We start from the raw sequence: 25,127 nt of genomic DNA on the forward strand, positions 1-25,127 counted from the left end.
AGCAGCGGGCTTCTGTGCGCACTGAAGGCAATTGCAAGAATCCAGCAGCTGCTCCTAGCCAAGCACAGTCAACTGCCTGTGTTCTTGCTTCTTGACCAACTCACAGTTGCCCTTCTTTTCAGCAGCTGCCACCGTGTTCTCTGCATCTCGGAGCCTCTGGGGAGCAGCAAGAATTTCCAAGGTGGGATGTAGCAGGACTACGTCAAAACCCAGGAAAATTGTCCTGGAACACCTTCCACTCGCATGCCAAGAGTGAATTCAACAGGCTTGGAGAGCGGCAGCCACCGTCCTGCAGCTGTCTGCGAGCTTCGCACACAAGCCGGCTTCTTCGCGGCTTCGTTCTTCGCCTATGCAAGCTACCGCGATCTCCGGCTGCCGGAGGCGAAGAAGCGGCTACTTCGCGCACAGATCACTGGAGCGGCAGCGGTGCGCTCCGAAGCGCCGCTTTTGCCGAAAGACGCCGGGAAGCGGCACTTGCTTTCGGCCAGCTGCGGAGCTCCGTATTCTGCCTCTCTAGTCGCCTACATCTTAGCGAAAAGCTTTTCCGCTCCAGTTCTCAAGGAGAAAGTGTACCAGCACTGCTCACTTAGCCCGACCTTGCCAAGAAATGAGATTTGCTGCACATTCCAAGGACACTGCATTTTCCTGGGCAAGCTGCAACCTGCTGGCAAATGGCCGTGCTCTCTGCCCACTCCTGCCCAGCTCTGGGTAGTAGCGGGCACGTTGCAGCCTGGCGAAGGCAAGAAACCTCGAGAGCTGTCACAGAGCAGAAGGGCAGCTGAGATGCTGAAAAGCAGCAAAGCTGAACTGCCTGCCTCAACTTCAGCAGTGTGTAATTGACTGAAGGCGAAAAGGCAAGCAGCAGAGCAGCGGGCTTCTGTGCGCACTGAAGGCAATTGCAAGAATCCAGCAGCTGCTCCTCGCCAAGCACAGTCAACTGCCTGTGTTCTTGCTTCTTGACCAACTCACAGTTGCCCTTCTTCTCAGCAGCTGCCACCGTGTTCTCTGCATCTCGGAGCCTCTGGGGAGCAACAAGAATTTCCAAGGTGGCATGCATGAAAACTAAAATAAAAACTCAGGAAGGTTGTCCTGGAACACCTCCCATTGGCATGCCAAGAGTGAATTCAAGAGGCAGGAGAGCGGCAGCCACCGTCCTGCAGCAGTCTGCGAGCTTCGCACACAAGCCGGCTTCTTCGCGGCTTCGTTCTTCGCCTATGCAAGCTACCGCGATCTCCGGCTGCCGGAGGCGAAGAAGCGGCTACTTCGCGCACAGATGACTGGAGCGGCAGCGGTGCGCTCCGAAGCGCCGCTTTTGCCGAAAGACGCCGGGAAGCGGCACTTGCTTTCGGCCAGCTGCGGAGCTCCGTATTCTGCCTCTCTAGTCGCCTACATCTTAGCGAAAAGCTTTTCCGCTCCAGTTCTCAAGGAGAAAGTGTCCCAGCACTGCTCACTTAGCCCGACCTTGCCAGGAAATAGGATTTGCTGCACATTCCAAGGACACTGCATTTTCCTGGGCAAGCTGCAACCTGCTGGCAGATGGCCGTGCTCTCTGCCCACTCCTGCCCAGTTCTTGGTACTAGCGGGCACGTTGCAGCCTGGCGAAGGCAAGAAACCTGGAGAGCTGTCACAGAGCAGAAGGGCAGCTGAGATGCTGAAAAGCAGCAAAGCTGAACTGCCTGCCTCAACTTCAGCAGTGTGTAATTGACTGAAGGCGAAAAACCAAGCAGCAGAGCAGCGGGCTTCTGTGCGCACTGAAGGCAATTGCAAGAATCCAGCAGCTGCTCCTCGCCAAGCACAGTCAACTGCCTGTGTTCTTGATTCTTGACCAACTCACAGTTGCCTTTCTTCTCAGCAGCTGCCACCGTGTTCTCTGCATCTCGGAGCCTCTGGGGAGCAGCAAGAATTTCCAAGGAGGGATGTAGCAGGACTACGTCAAAAACCAGGAAAATTGTCCTGGAACACCTTCCACTCGCATGCCAAGAGTGAATTCAACAGGCTTGGAGAGCGGCAGCCACCGTCCTGCAGCTGTCTGCGAGCTTCGCACACAAGCCGGCTTCTTCGCGGCTTCGTTCTTCGCCTATGCAAGCTACCGCGATCTCCGGCTGCCGGAGGCGAAGAAGCGGCAACTTCGCGCACAGATGACTGGAGCGGCAGCGGTGCGCTCCGAAGCGCCGCTTTTGCCGAAAGACGCCGGGAAGCGGCACTTGCTTTCGGCCAGCTGCGGAGCTCCGTATTCTGCCTCTCTAGTCGCCTACATCTTAGCGAAAAGCTTTTCCGCTCCAGTTCTCAAGGAGAAAGTGTACCAGCACTGCTCACTTAGCCCGACCTTGCCAAGAAATGAGATTTGCTGCACATTCCAAGGACACTGCATTTTCCTGGGCAAGCTGCAACCTGCTGGCAAATGGCCGTGCTCTCTGCCCACTCCTGCCCAGCTCTGGGTAGTAGCGGGCACGTTGCAGCCTGGCGAAGGCAAGAAACCTGGAGAGCTGTCACAGAGCAGAAGGGCAGCTGAGATGCTGAAAAGCAGCAAAGCTGAACTGCCTGCCTCAACTTCAGCAGTGTGTAATTGACTGAAGGCGAAAAACCAAGCAGCAGAGCAGCGGGCTTCTGTGCGCACTGAAGGCAATTGCAAGAATCCAGCAGCTGCTCCTCGCCAAGCACAGTCAACTGCCTGTGTTCTTGCTTCTTGACCAACTCACAGTTGCCCTTCTTTTCAGCAGCTGCCACCGTGTTCTCTGCATCTCGGAGCCTCTGGGGAGCAACAAGAATTTCCAAGGAGGGATGTAGCAGGACTACGTCAAAAACCAGGAAAATTGTCCTGGAACACCTTCCACTCGCATGCCAAGAGTGAATTCAACAGGCTTGGAGAGCGGCAGCCACCGTCCTGCAGCTGTCTGCGAGCTTCGCACACAAGCCGGCTTCTTCGCGGCTTCGTTCTTCGCCTATGCAAGCTACCGCGATCTCCGGCTGCCGGAGGCGAAGAAGCGGCAACTTCGCGCACAGATGACTGGAGCGGCAGCGGTGCGCTCCGAAGCGCCGCTTTTGCCGAAAGACGCCGGGAAGCGGCACTTGCTTTCGGCCAGCTGCGGAGCTGCGTATTCTGCCTCTCTAGTCGCCTGCATCTTAGCGAAAAGCTTTTCCGCTCCAGTTCTCAAGGAGAAAGTGTACCAGCACTGCTCACTTAGCCCGACCTTGCCAGGAAATAGGATTTGCTGCACATTCCAAGGACACTGCATTTTCCTGGGCAAGCTGCAACCTGCTGGCAGATGGCCGTGCTCTCTGCCCACTCCTGCCCAGTTCTTGGTACTAGCGGGCACGTTGCAGGCTGGCGAAGGCAAGAAACCTCGAGAGCTGTCACAGAGCAGAAGGGCAGCTGAGATGCTGAAAAGCAGCAAAGCTGAACTGCCTGCCTCAGCTTCAGCAGTGTGTAATTGACTGAAGGCGAAAAACCAAGCAGCAGAGCAGCGGGCTTCTGTGCGCACTGAAGGCAATTGCAAGAATCCAGCAGCTGCTCCTCGCCAAGCACAGTCAACTGCCTGTGTTCTTGATTCTTGACCAACTCACAGTTGCCCTTCTTTTCAGCAGCTGCCACCGTGTTCTCTGCATCTCGGAGCCTCTGGGGAGCAACAAGAATTTCCAAGGTGGCATGCATGAAAACTAAAATAAAAACTCAGGAAGGTTGTCCTGGAACACCTCCCATTGGCATGCCAAGAGTGAATTCAAGAGGCAGGAGAGCGGCAGCCACCGTCCTGCAGCAGTCTGCGAGCTTCGCACACAAGCCGGCTTCTTCGCGGCTTCGTTCTTCGCCTCTTGCAAGCTACCGCGATCTCCGGCTGCCGGAGGCGAAGAAGCGGCAACTTCGCGCACAGATGACTGGAGCGGCAGCGGTGCGCTCCGAAGCGCCGCTTTTGCCGAAAGACGCCGGGAAGCGGCACTTGCTTTCGGCCAGCTGCGGAGCTGCGTATTCTGCCTCTCTAGTCGCCTACATCTTAGCGAAAAGCTTTTCCGCTCCAGTTCTCAAGGAGAAAGTGTACCAGCACTGCTCACTTAGCCCGACCTTGCCAGGAAATAAGATTTGCTGCACATTCCAAGGACACTGCATTTTCCTGGGCAAGCTGCAACCTGCTGGCAGATGGCCGTGCTCTCTGCCCACTCCTGCCCAGCTCTGGGTAGTAGCGGGCACGTTGCAGCATGGCGAAGGCAAGAAACCTGGAGAGCTGTCACAGAGCAGAAGGGCAGCTGAGATGCTGAAAAGCAGCAAAGCTGAACTGCCTGCCTCAACTTCAGCAGTGTGTAATTGACTGAAGGCGAAAAGCCAAGCAGCAGAGCAGCGGGCTTCTGTGCGCACTGAAGGCAATTGCAAGAATCCAGCAGCTGCTCCTAGCCAAGCACAGTCAACTGCCTGTGTTCTTGCTTCTTGACCAACTCACAGTTGCCCTTCTTTTCAGCAGCTGCCACCGTGTTCTCTGCATCTCGGAGCCTCTGGGGAGCAGCAAGAATTTCCAAGGTGGGATGTAGCAGGACTACGTCAAAACCCAGGAAAATTGTCCTGGAACACCTTCCACTCGCATGCCAAGAGTGAATTCAACAGGCTTGGAGAGCGGCAGCCACCGTCCTGCAGCTGTCTGCGAGCTTCGCACACAAGCCGGCTTCTTCGCGGCTTCGTTCTTCGCCTATGCAAGCTACCGCGATCTCCGGCTGCCGGAGGCGAAGAAGCGGCTACTTCGCGCACAGATCACTGGAGCGGCAGCGGTGCGCTCCGAAGCGCCGCTTTTGCCGAAAGACGCCGGGAAGCGGCACTTGCTTTCGGCCAGCTGCGGAGCTCCGTATTCTGCTTCTCTAGTCGCCTACATCTTAGCGAAAAGCTTTTCCGCTCCAGTTCTCAAGGAGAAAGTGTCCCAGCACTGCTCACTTAGCCCGACCTTGCCAGGAAATAAGATTTGCTGCACATTCCAAGGACACTGCATTTTCCTGGGCAAGCTGCAACCTGCTGGCAGATGGCCGTGCTCTCTGCCCACTCCTGCCCAGTTCTTGGTACTAGCGGGCACGTTGCAGCCTGGCGAAGGCAAGAAACCTCGAGAGCTGTCACAGAGCAGAAGGGCAGCTGAGATGCTGAAAAGCAGCAAAGCTGAACTGCCTGCCTCAGCTTCAGCAGTGTGTAATTGACTGACGGCGAAAAACCAAGCAGCAGAGCAGCGGGCTTCTGTGCGCACTGAAGGCAATTGCAAGAATCCAGCAGCTGCTCCTCGCCAAGCACAGTCAACTGCCTGTGTTCTTGCTTCTTGACCAACTCACAGTTGCCCTTCTTCTCAGCAGCTGCCACCGTGTTCTCTGCATCTCGGAGCCTCTGGGGAGCAACAAGAATTTCCAAGGTGGGATGTAGCAGGACTACGTCAAAACCCAGGAAAATTGTCCTGGAACACCTTCCACTCGCATGCCAAGAGTGAATTCAACAGGCTTGGAGAGCGGCAGCCACCGTCCTGCAGCTGTCTGCGAGCTTCGCACACAAGCCGGCTTCTTCGCGGCTTCGTTCTTCGCCTATGCAAGCTACCGCGATCTCCGGCTGCCGGAGGCGAAGAAGCGGCTACTTCGCGCACAGATGACTGGAGCGGCAGCGGTGCGCTCCGAAGCGCCGCTTTTGCCGAAAGACGCCGGGAAGCGGCACTTGCTTTCGGCCAGCTGCGGAGCTCCGTATTCTGCCTCTCTAGTCGCCTACATCTTAGCGAAAAGCTTTTCCGCTCCAGTTCTCAAGGAGAAAGTGTACCAGCACTGCTCACTTAGCCCGACCTTGCCAGGAAATAGGATTTGCTGCACATTCCAAGGACACTGCATTTTCCTGGGCAAGCTGCAACCTGCTGGCAGATGGCCGTGCTCTCTGCCCACTCCTGCCCAGTTCTTGGTACTAGCGGGCACGTTGCAGGCTGGCGAAGGCAAGAAACCTCGAGAGCTGTCACAGAGCAGAAGGGCAGCTGAGATGCTGAAAAGCAGCAAAGCTGAACTGCCTGCCTCAGCTTCAGCAGTGTGTAATTGACTGAAGGCGAAAAACCAAGCAGCAGAGCAGCGGGCTTCTGTGCGCACTGAAGGCAATTGCAAGAATCCAGCAGCTGCTCCTCGCCAAGCACAGTCAACTGCCTGTGTTCTTGCTTCTTGACCAACTCACAGTTGCCCTTCTTCTCAGCAGCTGCCACCGTGTTCTCTGCATCTCGGAGCCTCTGGGGAGCAACAAGAATTTCCAAGGTGGCATGCATGAAAACTAAAATAAAAACTCAGGAAGGTTGTCCTGGAACACCTCCCATTGGCATGCCAAGAGTGAATTCAAGAGGCAGGAGAGCGGCAGCCACCGTCCTGCAGCAGTCTGCGAGCTTCGCACACAAGCCGGCTTCTTCGCGGCTTCGTTCTTCGCCTATGCAAGCTACCGCGATCTCCGGCTGCCGGAGGCGAAGAAGCGGCAACTTCGCGCACAGATGACTGGAGCGGCAGCGGTGCGCTCCGAAGCGCCGCTTTTGCCGAAAGACGCCGGGAAGCGGCACTTGTTTTCGGCCAGCTGCGGAGCTGCGTATTCTGCCTCTCTAGTCGCCTACATCTTAGCGAAAAGCTTTTCCGATCCAGTTCTCAAGGAGAAAGTGTACCAGCACTGCTCACTTAGCCCGACCTTGCCAGGAAATGGGATTTGCTGCACATTCCAAGGACACTGCATTTTCCTGGGCAAGCTGCAACCTGCTGGCAGATGGCCGTGCTCTCTGCCCACTCCTGCCCAGTTCTTGGTACTAGCGGGCACGTTGCAGCCTGGCGAAGGCAAGAAACCTCGAGAGCTGTCACAGAGCAGAAGGGCAGCTGAGATGCTGAAAAGCAGCAAAGCTGAACTGCCTGCCTCAACTTCAGCAGTGTGTAATTGACTGAAGGCGAAAAGGCAAGCAGCAGAGCAGCGGGCTTCTGTGCGCACTGAAGGCAATTGCAAGAATCCAGCAGCTGCTCCTAGCCAAGCACAGTCAACTGCCTAGGTTCTTGCTTCTTGACCAACTCACAGTTGCCCTTCTTCTCAGCAGCTGCCACCGTGTTCTCTGCATCTCGGAGCCTCTGGGGAGCAACAAGAATTTCCAAGGTGGGATGTAGTAGGACTACGTCAAAACACAGGAAAATTGTCCTGGAACACCTTCCACTCGCATGCCAAGATTGAATTCAACAGGCTGGAGAGCAGCAGCCACCGTCCTGCAGCAGTCTGCGAGCTTCGCACACAAGCCGGCTTCTTCGCGGCTTCGTTCTTCGCCTCTTGCAAGCTACCGCGATCTCCGGCTGCCGGAGGCGAAGAAGCGGCAACTTCGCGCACAGATCACTGGAGCGGCAGCGGTGCGCTCCGAAGCGCCGCTTTTGCCGAAAGACGCCGGGAAGCGGCACTTGCTTTCGGCCAGCTGCGGAGCTCCGTATTCTGCCTCTCTAGTCGCCTACATCTTAGCGAAAAGCTTTTCCGCTCCAGTTCTCAAGGAGAAAGTGTCCCAGCACTGCTCACTTAGCCCGACCTTGCCAGGAAATAGGATTTGCTGCACATTCCAAGGACACTGCATTTTCCTGGGCAAGCTGCAACCTGCTGGCAGATGGCCGTGCTCTCTGCCCACTCCTGCCCAGTTCTTGGTACTAGCGGGCACGTTGCAGCCTGGCGAAGGCAAGAAACCTGGAGAGCTGTCACAGAGCAGAAGGGCAGCTGAGATGCTGAAAAGCAGCAAAGCTGAACTGCCTGCCTCAGCTTCAGCAGTGTGTAATTGACTGAAGGCGAAAAACCAAGCAGCAGAGCAGCGGGCTTCTGTGCGCACTGAAGGCAATTGCAAGAATCCAGCAGCTGCTCCTCGCCAAGCACAGTCAACTGCCTGTGTTCTTGCTTCTTGACCAACTCACAGTTGCCCTTCTTCTCAGCAGCTGCCACCGTGTTCTCTGCATCTCGGAGCCTCTGGGGAGCAACAAGAATTTCCAAGGAGGGATGTAGCAGGACTACGTCAAAACCCAGGAAAATTGTCCTGGAACACCTTCCACTCGCATGCCAAGAGTGAATTCAACAGGCTTGGAGAGCGGCAGCCACCGTCCTGCAGCTGTCTGCGAGCTTCGCACACAAGCCGGCTTCTTCGCGGCTTCGTTCTTCGCCTATGCAAGCTACCGCGATCTCCGGCTGCCGGAGGCGAAGAAGCGGCAACTTCGCGCACAGATGACTGGAGCGGCAGCGGTGCGCTCCGAAGCGCCGCTTTTGCCGAAAGACGCCGGGAAGCGGCACTTGCTTTCGGCCAGCTGCGGAGCTGCGTATTCTGCCTCTCTAGTCGCCTGCATCTTAGCGAAAAGCTTTTCCGCTCCAGTTCTCAAGGAGAAAGTGTACCAGCACTGCTCACTTAGCCCGACCTTGCCAGGAAATAGGATTTGCTGCACATTCCAAGGACACTGCATTTTCCTGGGCAAGCTGCAACCTGCTGGCAGATGGCCGTGCTCTCTGCCCACTCCTGCCCAGTTCTTGGTACTAGCGGGCACGTTGCAGGCTGGCGAAGGCAAGAAACCTCGAGAGCTGTCACAGAGCAGAAGGGCAGCTGAGATGCTGAAAAGCAGCAAAGCTGAACTGCCTGCCTCAGCTTCAGCAGTGTGTAATTGACTGAAGGCGAAAAACCAAGCAGCAGAGCAGCGGGCTTCTGTGCGCACTGAAGGCAATTGCAAGAATCCAGCAGCTGCTCCTCGCCAAGCACAGTCAACTGCCTGTGTTCTTGATTCTTGACCAACTCACAGTTGCCCTTCTTTTCAGCAGCTGCCACCGTGTTCTCTGCATCTCGGAGCCTCTGGGGAGCAACAAGAATTTCCAAGGTGGCATGCATGAAAACTAAAATAAAAACTCAGGAAGGTTGTCCTGGAACACCTCCCATTGGCATGCCAAGAGTGAATTCAAGAGGCAGGAGAGCGGCAGCCACCGTCCTGCAGCAGTCTGCGAGCTTCGCACACAAGCCGGCTTCTTCGCGGCTTCGTTCTTCGCCTCTTGCAAGCTACCGCGATCTCCGGCTGCCGGAGGCGAAGAAGCGGCAACTTCGCGCACAGATGACTGGAGCGGCAGCGGTGCGCTCCGAAGCGCCGCTTTTGCCGAAAGACGCCGGGAAGCGGCACTTGCTTTCGGCCAGCTGCGGAGCTGCGTATTCTGCCTCTCTAGTCGCCTACATCTTAGCGAAAAGCTTTTCCGCTCCAGTTCTCAAGGAGAAAGTGTACCAGCACTGCTCACTTAGCCCGACCTTGCCAGGAAATAAGATTTGCTGCACATTCCAAGGACACTGCATTTTCCTGGGCAAGCTGCAACCTGCTGGCAGATGGCCGTGCTCTCTGCCCACTCCTGCCCAGCTCTGGGTAGTAGCGGGCACGTTGCAGCATGGCGAAGGCAAGAAACCTGGAGAGCTGTCACAGAGCAGAAGGGCAGCTGAGATGCTGAAAAGCAGCAAAGCTGAACTGCCTGCCTCAACTTCAGCAGTGTGTAATTGACTGAAGGCGAAAAGCCAAGCAGCAGAGCAGCGGGCTTCTGTGCGCACTGAAGGCAATTGCAAGAATCCAGCAGCTGCTCCTAGCCAAGCACAGTCAACTGCCTGTGTTCTTGCTTCTTGACCAACTCACAGTTGCCCTTCTTTTCAGCAGCTGCCACCGTGTTCTCTGCATCTCGGAGCCTCTGGGGAGCAGCAAGAATTTCCAAGGTGGGATGTAGCAGGACTACGTCAAAACCCAGGAAAATTGTCCTGGAACACCTTCCACTCGCATGCCAAGAGTGAATTCAACAGGCTTGGAGAGCGGCAGCCACCGTCCTGCAGCTGTCTGCGAGCTTCGCACACAAGCCGGCTTCTTCGCGGCTTCGTTCTTCGCCTATGCAAGCTACCGCGATCTCCGGCTGCCGGAGGCGAAGAAGCGGCTACTTCGCGCACAGATCACTGGAGCGGCAGCGGTGCGCTCCGAAGCGCCGCTTTTGCCGAAAGACGCCGGGAAGCGGCACTTGCTTTCGGCCAGCTGCGGAGCTCCGTATTCTGCTTCTCTAGTCGCCTACATCTTAGCGAAAAGCTTTTCCGCTCCAGTTCTCAAGGAGAAAGTGTCCCAGCACTGCTCACTTAGCCCGACCTTGCCAGGAAATAGGATTTGCTGCACATTCCAAGGACACTGCATTTTCCTGGGCAAGCTGCAACCTGCTGGCAGATGGCCGTGCTCTCTGCCCACTCCTGCCCAGTTCTTGGTACTAGCGGGCACGTTGCAGCCTGGCGAAGGCAAGAAACCTCGAGAGCTGTCACAGAGCAGAAGGGCAGCTGAGATGCTGAAAAGCAGCAAAGCTGAACTGCCTGCCTCAGCTTCAGCAGTGTGTAATTGACTGAAGGCGAAAAACCAAGCAGCAGAGCAGCGGGCTTCTGTGCGCACTGAAGGCAATTGCAAGAATCCAGCAGCTGCTCCTCGCCAAGCACAGTCAACTGCCTGTGTTCTTGCTTCTTGACCAACTCACAGTTGCCCTTCTTCTCAGCAGCTGCCACCGTGTTCTCTGCATCTCGGAGCCTCTGGGGAGCAACAAGAATTTCCAAGGTGGGATGTAGTAGGACTACGTCAAAACCCAGGAAAATTGTCCTGGAACACCTTCCACTCGCATGCCAAGAGTGAATTCAACAGGCTTGGAGAGCGGCAGCCACCGTCCTGCAGCTGTCTGCGAGCTTCGCACACAAGCCGGCTTCTTCGCGGCTTCGTTCTTCGCCTATGCAAGCTACCGCGATCTCCGGCTGCCGGAGGCGAAGAAGCGGCAACTTCGCGCACAGATGACTGGAGCGGCAGCGGTGCGCTCCGAAGCGCCGCTTTTGCCGAAAGACGCCGGGAAGCGGCACTTGCTTTCGGCCAGCTGCGGAGCTGCGTATTCTGCCTCTCGAGTCGCCTACATCTTAGCGAAAAGCTTTTCCGCTCCAGTTCTCAAGGAGAAAGTGTACCAGCACTGCTCACTTAGCCCGACCTTGCCAGGAAATAGGATTTGCTGCACATTCCAAGGACACTGCATTTTCCTGGGCAAGCTGCAACCTGCTGGCAGATGGCCGTGCTCTCTGCCCACTCCTGCCCAGTTCTTGGTACTAGCGGGCACGTTGCAGCCTGGCGAAGGCAAGAAACCTCGAGAGCTGTCACAGAGCAGAAGGGCAGCTGAGATGCTGAAAAGCAGCAAAGCTGAACTGCCTGCCTCAGCTTCAGCAGTGTGTAATTGACTGAAGGCGAAAAGGCAAGCAGCAGAGCAGCGGGCTTCTGTGCGCACTGAAGGCAATTGCAAGAATCCAGCAGCTGCTCCTAGCCAAGCACAGTCAACTGCCTGTGTTCTTGCTTCTTGACCAACTCACAGTTGCCCTTCTTCTCAGCAGCTGCCACCGTGTTCTCTGCATCTCGGAGCCTCTGGGGAGCAACAAGAATTTCCAAGGTGGGATGTAGTAGGACTACGTCAAAACACAGGAAAATTGTCCTGGAACACCTTCCACTCGCATGCCAAGATTGAATTCAACAGGCTGGAGAGCAGCAGCCACGGTCCTGCAGCTGTCTGCGAGCTTCGCACACAAGCCGGCTTCTTCGCGGCTTCGTTCTTCGCCTCTTGCAAGCTACCGCGATCTCCGGCTGCCGGAGGCGAAGAAGCGGCTACTTCGCGCACAGATCACTGGAGCGGCAGCGGTGCGCTCCGAAGCGCCGCTTTTGCCGAAAGACGCCGGGAAGCGGCACTTGCTTTCGGCCAGCTGCGGAGCTCCGTATTCTGCCTCTCTAGTCGCCTGCATCTTAGCGAAAAGCTTTTCCGCTCCAGTTCTCAAGGAGAAAGTGTACCAGCACTGCTCACTTAGCCCGACCTTGCCAGGAAATAGGATTTGCTGCACATTCCAAGGACACTGCATTTTCCTGGGCAAGCTGCAACCTGCTGGCAGATGGCCGTGCTCTCTGCCCACTCCTGCCCAGTTCTTGGTACTAGCGGGCACGTTGCAGGCTGGCGAAGGCAAGAAACCTCGAGAGCTGTCACAGAGCAGAAGGGCAGCTGAGATGCTGAAAAGCAGCAAAGCTGAACTGCCTGCCTCAGCTTCAGCAGTGTGTAATTGACTGAAGGCGAAAAACCAAGCAGCAGAGCAGCGGGCTTCTGTGCGCACTGAAGGCAATTGCAAGAATCCAGCAGCTGCTCCTCGCCAAGCACAGTCAACTGCCTGTGTTCTTGATTCTTGACCAACTCACAGTTGCCCTTCTTTTCAGCAGCTGCCACCGTGTTCTCTGCATCTCGGAGCCTCTGGGGAGCAACAAGAATTTCCAAGGTGGCATGCATGAAAACTAAAATAAAAACTCAGGAAGGTTGTCCTGGAACACCTCCCATTGGCATGCCAAGAGTGAATTCAAGAGGCAGGAGAGCGGCAGCCACCGTCCTGCAGCAGTCTGCGAGCTTCGCACACAAGCCGGCTTCTTCGCGGCTTCGTTCTTCGCCTCTTGCAAGCTACCGCGATCTCCGGCTGCCGGAGGCGAAGAAGCGGCAACTTCGCGCACAGATGACTGGAGCGGCAGCGGTGCGCTCCGAAGCGCCGCTTTTGCCGAAAGACGCCGGGAAGCGGCACTTGCTTTCGGCCAGCTGCGGAGCTGCGTATTCTGCCTCTCTAGTCGCCTACATCTTAGCGAAAAGCTTTTCCGCTCCAGTTCTCAAGGAGAAAGTGTACCAGCACTGCTCACTTAGCCCGACCTTGCCAGGAAATAAGATTTGCTGCACATTCCAAGGACACTGCATTTTCCTGGGCAAGCTGCAACCTGCTGGCAGATGGCCGTGCTCTCTGCCCACTCCTGCCCAGCTCTGGGTAGTAGCGGGCACGTTGCAGCATGGCGAAGGCAAGAAACCTGGAGAGCTGTCACAGAGCAGAAGGGCAGCTGAGATGCTGAAAAGCAGCAAAGCTGAACTGCCTGCCTCAACTTCAGCAGTGTGTAATTGACTGAAGGCGAAAAGCCAAGCAGCAGAGCAGCGGGCTTCTGTGCGCACTGAAGGCAATTGCAAGAATCCAGCAGCTGCTCCTAGCCAAGCACAGTCAACTGCCTGTGTTCTTGCTTCTTGACCAACTCACAGTTGCCCTTCTTTTCAGCAGCTGCCACCGTGTTCTCTGCATCTCGGAGCCTCTGGGGAGCAGCAAGAATTTCCAAGGTGGGATGTAGCAGGACTACGTCAAAACCCAGGAAAATTGTCCTGGAACACCTTCCACTCGCATGCCAAGAGTGAATTCAACAGGCTTGGAGAGCGGCAGCCACCGTCCTGCAGCTGTCTGCGAGCTTCGCACACAAGCCGGCTTCTTCGCGGCTTCGTTCTTCGCCTATGCAAGCTACCGCGATCTCCGGCTGCCGGAGGCGAAGAAGCGGCTACTTCGCGCACAGATCACTGGAGCGGCAGCGGTGCGCTCCGAAGCGCCGCTTTTGCCGAAAGACGCCGGGAAGCGGCACTTGCTTTCGGCCAGCTGCGGAGCTCCGTATTCTGCTTCTCTAGTCGCCTACATCTTAGCGAAAAGCTTTTCCGCTCCAGTTCTCAAGGAGAAAGTGTCCCAGCACTGCTCACTTAGCCCGACCTTGCCAGGAAATAGGATTTGCTGCACATTCCAAGGACACTGCATTTTCCTGGGCAAGCTGCAACCTGCTGGCAGATGGCCGTGCTCTCTGCCCACTCCTGCCCAGTTCTTGGTACTAGCGGGCACGTTGCAGCCTGGCGAAGGCAAGAAACCTCGAGAGCTGTCACAGAGCAGAAGGGCAGCTGAGATGCTGAAAAGCAGCAAAGCTGAACTGCCTGCCTCAGCTTCAGCAGTGTGTAATTGACTGACGGCGAAAAACCAAGCAGCAGAGCAGCGGGCTTCTGTGCGCACTGAAGGCAATTGCAAGAATCCAGCAGCTGCTCCTCGCCAAGCACAGTCAACTGCCTGTGTTCTTGCTTCTTGACCAACTCACAGTTGCCCTTCTTCTCAGCAGCTGCCACCGTGTTCTCTGCATCTCGGAGCCTCTGGGGAGCAACAAGAATTTCCAAGGTGGGATGTAGTAGGACTACGTCAAAACCCAGGAAAATTGTCCTGGAACACCTTCCACTCGCATGCCAAGAGTGAATTCAACAGGCTTGGAGAGCGGCAGCCACCGTCCTGCAGCTGTCTGCGAGCTTCGCACACAAGCCGGCTTCTTCGCGGCTTCGTTCTTCGCCTATGCAAGCTACCGCGATCTCCGGCTGCCGGAGGCGAAGAAGCGGCTACTTCGCGCACAGATGACTGGAGCGGCAGCGGTGCGCTCCGAAGCGCCGCTTTTGCCGAAAGACGCCGGGAAGCGGCACTTGCTTTCGGCCAGCTGCGGAGCTCCGTATTCTGCCTCTCTAGTCGCCTACATCTTAGCGAAAAGCTTTTCCGCTCCAGTTCTCAAGGAGAAAGTGTACCAGCACTGCTCACTTAGCCCGACCTTGCCAGGAAATAGGATTTGCTGCACATTCCAAGGACACTGCATTTTCCTGGGCAAGCTGCAACCTGCTGGCAGATGTCCGTGCTCTCTGCCCACTCCTGCCCAGTTCTTGGTACTAGCGGGCACGTTGCAGGCTGGCGAAGGCAAGAAACCTCGAGAGCTGTCACAGAGCAGAAGGGCAGCTGAGATGCTGAAAAGCAGCAAAGCTGAACTGCCTGCCTCAGCTTCAGCAGTGTGTAATTGACTGAAGGCGAAAAACCAAGCAGCAGAGCAGCGGGCTTCTGTGCGCACTGAAGGCAATTGCAAGAATCCAGCAGCTGCTCCTCGCCAAGCACAGTCAACTGCCTGTGTTCTTGCTTCTTGACCAACTCACAGTTGCCCTTCTTCTCAGCAGCTGCCACCGTGTTCTCTGCATCTCGGAGCCTCTGGGGAGCAGCAAGAATTTCCAAGGTGGGATGTCGCAGGACTACGTCAAAACCCAGGAAAATTGTCCTGGAACACCTTCCACTCGCATGCCAAGAGTGAATTCAACAGGCTTGGAGAGCGGCAGCCACCGTCCTGCAGCTGTCTGCGAGCTTCGCACACAAGCCGGCTTCTTCGCGGCTTCGTTCTTCGCCTATGCAAGCTACCGCGATCTCCGGCTGCCGGAGGCGAAGAAGCGGCAACTTCGCGCACAGATGACTGGAGCGGCAGCGGTGCGCTCCGAAGCGCCGCTTTTGCCGAAAGACGCCGGGAAGCGGCACTTGCTTTCGGCCAGCTGCGGAGCTGCGTATTCTGCCTCTCGAGTCGCCTACATCTTAGCGAAAAGCTTTTCCGCTCCAGTTCTCAAGGAGAAAGTGTACCAGCACTGCTCACTTAGCCCGACCTTGCCAGGAAATAGGATTTGCTGCACATTCCAAGGACACTGCATTTTCCTGGGCAAGCTGCAACCTGCTGGCAGATGGCCGTGCTCTCTGCCCACTCCTGCCCAGTTCTTGGTACTAGCGGGCACGTTGCAGCCTGGCGAAGGCAAGAAACCTCGAGAGCTGTCACAGAGCAGAAGGGCAGCTGAGATGCTGAAAAGCAGCAAAGCTGAACTGCCTGCCTCAGCTTCAGCAGTGTGTAATTGACTGAAGGCGAAAAGGCAAGCAGCAGAGCAGCGGGCTTCTGTGCGCACTGAAGGCAATTGCAAGAATCCAGCAGCTGCTCCTAGCCAAGCACAGTCAACTGCCTGTGTTCTTGATTCTTGACCAACTCACAGTTGCCCTTCTTCTCAGCAGCTGCCACCGTGTTCTCTGCATCTCGGAGCCTCTGGGGAGCAACAAGAATTTCCAAGGTGGCATGCATGAAAACTAAAATAAAAACTCAGGAAGGTTGTCCTGGAACACCTCCCATTGGCATGCCAAGAGTGAATTCAAGAGGCAGGAGAGCGGCAGCCACCGTCCTGCAGCAGTCTGCGAGCTTCGCACACAAGCCGGCTTCTTCGCGGCTTCGTTCTTCGCCTCTTGCAAGCTACCGCGATCTCCGGCTGCCGGAGGCGAAGAAGCGGCAACTTCGCGCACAGATGACTGGAGCGGCAGCGGTGCGCTCCGAAGCGCCGCTTTTGCCGAAAGACGCCGGGAAGCGGCACTTGCTTTCGGCCAGCTGCGGAGCTGCGTATTCTGCCTCTCTAGTCGCCTACATCTTAGCGAAAAGCTTTTCCGCTCCAGTTCTCAAGGAGAAAGTGTACCAGCACTGCTCACTTAGCCCGACCTTGCCAGGAAATAAGATTTGCTGCACATTCCAAGGACACTGCATTTTCCTGGGCAAGCTGCAACCTGCTGGCAGATGGCCGTGCTCTCTGCCCACTCCTGCCCAGCTCTGGGTAGTAGCGGGCACGTTGCAGCATGGCGAAGGCAAGAAACCTGGAGAGCTGTCACAGAGCAGAAGGGCAGCTGAGATGCTGAAAAGCAGCAAAGCTGAACTGCCTGCCTCAACTTCAGCAGTGTGTAATTGACTGAAGGCGAAAAGCCAAGCAGCAGAGCAGCGGGCTTCTGTGCGCACTGAAGGCAATTGCAAGAATCCAGCAGCTGCTCCTAGCCAAGCACAGTCAACTGCCTGTGTTCTTGCTTCTTGACCAACTCACAGTTGCCCTTCTTTTCAGCAGCTGCCACCGTGTTCTCTGCATCTCGGAGCCTCTGGGGAGCAGCAAGAATTTCCAAGGTGGGATGTAGCAGGACTACGTCAAAACCCAGGAAAATTGTCCTGGAACACCTTCCACTCGCATGCCAAGAGTGAATTCAACAGGCTTGGAGAGCGGCAGCCACCGTCCTGCAGCTGTCTGCGAGCTTCGCACACAAGCCGGCTTCTTCGCGGCTTCGTTCTTCGCCTATGCAAGCTACCGCGATCTCCGGCTGCCGGAGGCGAAGAAGCGGCTACTTCGCGCACAGATCACTGGAGCGGCAGCGGTGCGCTCCGAAGCGCCGCTTTTGCCGAAAGACGCCGGGAAGCGGCACTTGCTTTCGGCCAGCTGCGGAGCTCCGTATTCTGCTTCTCTAGTCGCCTACATCTTAGCGAAAAGCTTTTCCGCTCCAGTTCTCAAGGAGAAAGTGTCCCAGCACTGCTCACTTAGCCCGACCTTGCCAGGAAATAAGATTTGCTGCACATTCCAAGGACACTGCATTTTCCTGGGCAAGCTGCAACCTGCTGGCAGATGGCCGTGCTCTCTGCCCACTCCTGCCCAGTTCTTGGTACTAGCGGGCACGTTGCAGCCTGGCGAAGGCAAGAAACCTCGAGAGCTGTCACAGAGCAGAAGGGCAGCTGAGATGCTGAAAAGCAGCAAAGCTGAACTGCCTGCCTCAGCTTCAGCAGTGTGTAATTGACTGACGGCGAAAAACCAAGCAGCAGAGCAGCGGGCTTCTGTGCGCACTGAAGGCAATTGCAAGAATCCAGCAGCTGCTCCTCGCCAAGCACAGTCAACTGCCTGTGTTCTTGCTTCTTGACCAACTCACAGTTGCCCTTCTTCTCAGCAGCTGCCACCGTGTTCTCTGCATCTCGGAGCCTCTGGGGAGCAACAAGAATTTCCAAGGTGGGATGTAGCAGGACTACGTCAAAACCCAGGAAAATTGTCCTGGAACACCTTCCACTCGCATGCCAAGAGTGAATTCAACAGGCTTGGAGAGCGGCAGCCACCGTCCTGCAGCTGTCTGCGAGCTTCGCACACAAGCCGGCTTCTTCGCGGCTTCGTTCTTCGCCTATGCAAGCTACCGCGATCTCCGGCTGCCGGAGGCGAAGAAGCGGCTACTTCGCGCACAGATGACTGGAGCGGCAGCGGTGCGCTCCGAAGCGCCGCTTTTGCCGAAAGACGCCGGGAAGCGGCACTTGCTTTCGGCCAGCTGCGGAGCTCCGTATTCTGCCTCTCTAGTCGCCTACATCTTAGCGAAAAGCTTTTCCGCTCCAGTTCTCAAGGAGAAAGTGTACCAGCACTGCTCACTTAGCCCGACCTTGCCAGGAAATAGGATTTGCTGCACATTCCAAGGACACTGCATTTTCCTGGGCAAGCTGCAACCTGCTGGCAGATGGCCGTGCTCTCTGCCCACTCCTGCCCAGTTCTTGGTACTAGCGGGCACGTTGCAGGCTGGCGAAGGCAAGAAACCTCGAGAGCTGTCACAGAGCAGAAGGGCAGCTGAGATGCTGAAAAGCAGCAAAGCTGAACTGCCTGCCTCAGCTTCAGCAGTGTGTAATTGACTGAAGGCGAAAAACCAAGCAGCAGAGCAGCGGGCTTCTGTGCGCACTGAAGGCAATTGCAAGAATCCAGCAGCTGCTCCTCGCCAAGCACAGTCAACTGCCTGTGTTCTTGCTTCTTGACCAACTCACAGTTGCCCTTCTTCTCAGCAGCTGCCACCGTGTTCTCTGCATCTCGGAGCCTCTGGGGAGCAACAAGAATTTCCAAGGTGGCATGCATGAAAACTAAAATAAAAACTCAGGAAGGTTGTCCTGGAACACCTCCCATTGGCATGCCAAGAGTGAATTCAAGAGGCAGGAGAGCGGCAGCCACCGTCCTGCAGCAGTCTGCGAGCTTCGCACACAAGCCGGCTTCTTCGCGGCTTCGTTCTTCGCCTATGCAAGCTACCGCGATCTCCGGCTGCCGGAGGCGAAGAAGCGGCAACTTCGCGCACAGATGACTGGAGCGGCAGCGGTGCGCTCCGAAGCGCCGCTTTTGCCGAAAGACGCCGGGAAGCGGCACTTGTTTTCGGCCAGCTGCGGAGCTGCGTATTCTGCCTCTCTAGTCGCCTACATCTTAGCGAAAAGCTTTTCCGATCCAGTTCTCAAGGAGAAAGTGTACCAGCACTGCTCACTTAGCCCGACCTTGCCAGGAAATGGGATTTGCTGCACATTCCAAGGACACTGCATTTTCCTGGGCAAGCTGCAACCTGCTGGCAGATGGCCGTGCTCTCTGCCCACTCCTGCCCAGTTCTTGGTACTAGCGGGCACGTTGCAGCCTGGCGAAGGCAAGAAACCTCGAGAGCTGTCACAGAGCAGAAGGGCAGCTGAGATGCTGAAAAGCAGCAAAGCTGAACTGCCTGCCTCAACTTCAGCAGTGTGTAATTGACTGAAGGCGAAAAGGCAAGCAGCAGAGCAGCGGGCTTCTGTGCGCACTGAAGGCAATTGCAAGAATCCAGCAGCTGCTCCTAGCCAAGCACAGTCAACTGCCTAGGTTCTTGCTTCTTGACCAACTCACAGTTGCCCTTCTTCTCAGCAGCTGCCACCGTGTTCTCTGCATCTCGGAGCCTCTGGGGAGCAACAAGAATTTCCAAGGTGGGATGTAGTAGGACTACGTCAAAACACAGGAAAATTGTCCTGGAACACCTTCCACTCGCATGCCAAGATTGAATTCAACAGGCTGGAGAGCAGCAGCCACCGTCCTGCAGCAGTCTGCGAGCTTCGCACACAAGCCGGCTTCTTCGCGGCTTCGTTCTTCGCCTCTTGCAAGCTACCGCGATCTCCGGCTGCCGGAGGCGAAGAAGCGGCTACTTCGCGCACAGATCACTGGAGCGGCAGCGGTGCGCTCCGAAGCGCCGCTTTTGCCGAAAGACGCCGGGAAGCGGCACTTGCTTTCGGCCAGCTGCGGAGCTCCGTATTCTGCTTCTCTAGTCGCCTACATCTTAGCGAAAAGCTTTTCCGCTCCAGTTCTCAAGGAGAAAGTGTCCCAGCACTGCTCACTTAGCCCGACCTTGCCAGGAAATAGGATTTGCTGCACATTCCAAGGACACTGCATTTTCCTGGGCAAGCTGCAACCTGCTGGCAGATGGCCGTGCTCTCTGCCCACTCCTGCCCAGTTCTTGGTACTAGCGGGCACGTTGCAGCCTGGCGAAGGCAAGAAACCTCGAGAGCTGTCACAGAGCAGAAGGGCAGCTGAGATGCTGAAAAGCAGCAAAGCTGAACTGCCTGCCTCAGCTTCAGCAGTGTGTAATTGACTGACGGCGAAAAACCAAGCAGCAGAGCAGCGGGCTTCTGTGCGCACTGAAGGCAATTGCAAGAATCCAGCAGCTGCTCCTCGCCAAGCACAGTCAACTGCCTGTGTTCTTGCTTCTTGACCAACTCACAGTTGCCCTTCTTCTCAGCAGCTGCCACCGTGTTCTCTGCATCTCGGAGCCTCTGGGGAGCAACAAGAATTTCCAAGGTGGGATGTAGTAGGACTACGTCAAAACCCAGGAAAATTGTCCTGGAACACCTTCCACTCGCATGCCAAGAGTGAATTCAACAGGCTTGGAGAGCGGCAGCCACCGTCCTGCAGCTGTCTGCGAGCTTCGCACACAAGCCGGCTTCTTCGCGGCTTCGTTCTTCGCCTATGCAAGCTACCGCGATCTCCGGCTGCCGGAGGCGAAGAAGCGGCTACTTCGCGCACAGATGACTGGAGCGGCAGCGGTGCGCTCCGAAGCGCCGCTTTTGCCGAAAGACGCCGGGAAGCGGCACTTGCTTTCGGCCAGCTGCGGAGCTCCGTATTCTGCCTCTCTAGTCGCCTACATCTTAGCGAAAAGCTTTTCCGCTCCAGTTCTCAAGGAGAAAGTGTACCAGCACTGCTCACTTAGCCCGACCTTGCCAGGAAATAGGATTTGCTGCACATTCCAAGGACACTGCATTTTCCTGGGCAAGCTGCAACCTGCTGGCAGATGGCCGTGCTCTCTGCCCACTCCTGCCCAGTTCTTGGTACTAGCGGGCACGTTGCAGGCTGGCGAAGGCAAGAAACCTCGAGAGCTGTCACAGAGCAGAAGGGCAGCTGAGATGCTGAAAAGCAGCAAAGCTGAACTGCCTGCCTCAGCTTCAGCAGTGTGTAATTGACTGAAGGCGAAAAACCAAGCAGCAGAGCAGCGGGCTTCTGTGCGCACTGAAGGCAATTGCAAGAATCCAGCAGCTGCTCCTCGCCAAGCACAGTCAACTGCCTGTGTTCTTGCTTCTTGACCAACTCACAGTTGCCCTTCTTCTCAGCAGCTGCCACCGTGTTCTCTGCATCTCGGAGCCTCTGGGGAGCAGCAAGAATTTCCAAGGTGGGATGTCGCAGGACTACGTCAAAACCCAGGAAAATTGTCCTGGAACACCTTCCACTCGCATGCCAAGAGTGAATTCAACAGGCTTGGAGAGCGGCAGCCACCGTCCTGCAGCTGTCTGCGAGCTTCGCACACAAGCCGGCTTCTTCGCGGCTTCGTTCTTCGCCTATGCAAGCTACCGCGATCTCCGGCTGCCGGAGGCGAAGAAGCGGCAACTTCGCGCACAGATGACTGGAGCGGCAGCGGTGCGCTCCGAAGCGCCGCTTTTGCCGAAAGACGCCGGGAAGCGGCACTTGCTTTCGGCCAGCTGCGGAGCTGCGTATTCTGCCTCTCGAGTCGCCTACATCTTAGCGAAAAGCTTTTCCGCTCCAGTTCTCAAGGAGAAAGTGTACCAGCACTGCTCACTTAGCCCGACCTTGCCAGGAAATAGGATTTGCTGCACATTCCAAGGACACTGCATTTTCCTGGGCAAGCTGCAACCTGCTGGCAGATGGCCGTGCTCTCTGCCCACTCCTGCCCAGTTCTTGGTACTAGCGGGCACGTTGCAGCCTGGCGAAGGCAAGAAACCTCGAGAGCTGTCACAGAGCAGAAGGGCAGCTGAGATGCTGAAAAGCAGCAAAGCTGAACTGCCTGCCTCAGCTTCAGCAGTGTGTAATTGACTGAAGGCGAAAAGGCAAGCAGCAGAGCAGCGGGCTTCTGTGCGCACTGAAGGCAATTGCAAGAATCCAGCAGCTGCTCCTAGCCAAGCACAGTCAACTGCCTGTGTTCTTGCTTCTTGACCAACTCACAGTTGCCCTTCTTCTCAGCAGCTGCCACCGTGTTCTCTGCATCTCGGAGCCTCTGGGGAGCAACAAGAATTTCCAAGGTGGCATGCATGAAAACTAAAATAAAAACTCAGGAAGGTTGTCCTGGAACACCTCCCATTGGCATGCCAAGAGTGAATTCAAGAGGCAGGAGAGCGGCAGCCACCGTCCTGCAGCAGTCTGCGAGCTTCGCACACAAGCCGGCTTCTTCGCGGCTTCGTTCTTCGCCTCTTGCAAGCTACCGCGATCTCCGGCTGCCGGAGGCGAAGAAGCGGCAACTTCGCGCACAGATGACTGGAGCGGCAGCGGTGCGCTCCGAAGCGCCGCTTTTGCCGAAAGACGCCGGGAAGCGGCACTTGCTTTCGGCCAGCTGCGGAGCTGCGTATTCTGCCTCTCTAGTCGCCTACATCTTAGCGAAAAGCTTTTCCGCTCCAGTTCTCAAGGAGAAAGTGTACCAGCACTGCTCACTTAGCCCGACCTTGCCAGGAAATAAGATTTGCTGCACATTCCAAGGACACTGCATTTTCCTGGGCAAGCTGCAACCTGCTGGCAGATGGCCGTGCTCTCTGCCCACTCCTGCCCAGCTCTGGGTAGTAGCGGGCACGTTGCAGCATGGCGAAGGCAAGAAACCTGGAGAGCTGTCACAGAGCAGAAGGGCAGCTGAGATGCTGAAAAGCAGCAAAGCTGAACTGCCTGCCTCAACTTCAGCAGTGTGTAATTGACTGAAGGCGAAAAGCCAAGCAGCAGAGCAGCGGGCTTCTGTGCGCACTGAAGGCAATTGCAAGAATCCAGCAGCTGCTCCTAGCCAAGCACAGTCAACTGCCTGTGTTCTTGCTTCTTGACCAACTCACAGTTGCCCTTCTTTTCAGCAGCTGCCACCGTGTTCTCTGCATCTCGGAGCCTCTGGGGAGCAGCAAGAATTTCCAAGGTGGGATGTAGCAGGACTACGTCAAAACCCAGGAAAATTGTCCTGGAACACCTTCCACTCGCATGCCAAGAGTGAATTCAACAGGCTTGGAGAGCGGCAGCCACCGTCCTGCAGCTGTCTGCGAGCTTCGCACACAAGCCGGCTTCTTCGCGGCTTCGTTCTTCGCCTATGCAAGCTACCGCGATCTCCGGCTGCCGGAGGCGAAGAAGCGGCTACTTCGCGCACAGATCACTGGAGCGGCAGCGGTGCGCTCCGAAGCGCCGCTTTTGCCGAAAGACGCCGGGAAGCGGCACTTGCTTTCGGCCAGCTGCGGAGCTCCGTATTCTGCTTCTCTAGTCGCCTACATCTTAGCGAAAAGCTTTTCCGCTCCAGTTCTCAAGGAGAAAGTGTCCCAGCACTGCTCACTTAGCCCGACCTTGCCAGGAAATAAGATTTGCTGCACATTCCAAGGACACTGCATTTTCCTGGGCAAGCTGCAACCTGCTGGCAGATGGCCGTGCTCTCTGCCCACTCCTGCCCAGTTCTTGGTACTAGCGGGCACGTTGCAGCCTGGCGAAGGCAAGAAACCTCGAGAGCTGTCACAGAGCAGAAGGGCAGCTGAGATGCTGAAAAGCAGCAAAGCTGAACTGCCTGCCTCAGCTTCAGCAGTGTGTAATTGACTGACGGCGAAAAACCAAGCAGCAGAGCAGCGGGCTTCTGTGCGCACTGAAGGCAATTGCAAGAATCCAGCAGCTGCTCCTCGCCAAGCACAGTCAACTGCCTGTGTTCTTGCTTCTTGACCAACTCACAGTTGCCCTTCTTCTCAGCAGCTGCCACCGTGTTCTCTGCATCTCGGAGCCTCTGGGGAGCAACAAGAATTTCCAAGGTGGGATGTAGCAGGACTACGTCAAAACCCAGGAAAATTGTCCTGGAACACCTTCCACTCGCATGCCAAGAGTGAATTCAACAGGCTTGGAGAGCGGCAGCCACCGTCCTGCAGCTGTCTGCGAGCTTCGCACACAAGCCGGCTTCTTCGCGGCTTCGTTCTTCGCCTATGCAAGCTACCGCGATCTCCGGCTGCCGGAGGCGAAGAAGCGGCTACTTCGCGCACAGATGACTGGAGCGGCAGCGGTGCGCTCCGAAGCGCCGCTTTTGCCGAAAGACGCCGGGAAGCGGCACTTGCTTTCGGCCAGCTGCGGAGCTCCGTATTCTGCCTCTCTAGTCGCCTACATCTTAGCGAAAAGCTTTTCCGCTCCAGTTCTCAAGGAGAAAGTGTACCAGCACTGCTCACTTAGCCCGACCTTGCCAGGAAATAGGATTTGCTGCACATTCCAAGGACACTGCATTTTCCTGGGCAAGCTGCAACCTGCTGGCAGATGGCCGTGCTCTCTGCCCACTCCTGCCCAGTTCTTGGTACTAGCGGGCACGTTGCAGGCTGGCGAAGGCAAGAAACCTCGAGAGCTGTCACAGAGCAGAAGGGCAGCTGAGATGCTGAAAAGCAGCAAAGCTGAACTGCCTGCCTCAGCTTCAGCAGTGTGTAATTGACTGAAGGCGAAAAACCAAGCAGCAGAGCAGCGGGCTTCTGTGCGCACTGAAGGCAATTGCAAGAATCCAGCAGCTGCTCCTCGCCAAGCACAGTCAACTGCCTGTGTTCTTGCTTCTTGACCAACTCACAGTTGCCCTTCTTCTCAGCAGCTGCCACCGTGTTCTCTGCATCTCGGAGCCTCTGGGGAGCAACAAGAATTTCCAAGGTGGCATGCATGAAAACTAAAATAAAAACTCAGGAAGGTTGTCCTGGAACACCTCCCATTGGCATGCCAAGAGTGAATTCAAGAGGCAGGAGAGCGGCAGCCACCGTCCTGCAGCAGTCTGCGAGCTTCGCACACAAGCCGGCTTCTTCGCGGCTTCGTTCTTCGCCTATGCAAGCTACCGCGATCTCCGGCTGCCGGAGGCGAAGAAGCGGCAACTTCGCGCACAGATGACTGGAGCGGCAGCGGTGCGCTCCGAAGCGCCGCTTTTGCCGAAAGACGCCGGGAAGCGGCACTTGTTTTCGGCCAGCTGCGGAGCTGCGTATTCTGCCTCTCTAGTCGCCTACATCTTAGCGAAAAGCTTTTCCGATCCAGTTCTCAAGGAGAAAGTGTACCAGCACTGCTCACTTAGCCCGACCTTGCCAGGAAATGGGATTTGCTGCACATTCCAAGGACACTGCATTTTCCTGGGCAAGCTGCAACCTGCTGGCAGATGGCCGTGCTCTCTGCCCACTCCTGCCCAGTTCTTGGTACTAGCGGGCACGTTGCAGCCTGGCGAAGGCAAGAAACCTCGAGAGCTGTCACAGAGCAGAAGGGCAGCTGAGATGCTGAAAAGCAGCAAAGCTGAACTGCCTGCCTCAACTTCAGCAGTGTGTAATTGACTGAAGGCGAAAAGGCAAGCAGCAGAGCAGCGGGCTTCTGTGCGCACTGAAGGCAATTGCAA

The sequence above is a fragment of the Vidua macroura genome, chromosome 10 (genome assembly GCF_024509145.1).
Source record: "Vidua macroura isolate BioBank_ID:100142 chromosome 10, ASM2450914v1, whole genome shotgun sequence".
NCBI lineage: Eukaryota > Metazoa > Chordata > Aves > Passeriformes > Viduidae > Vidua > Vidua macroura.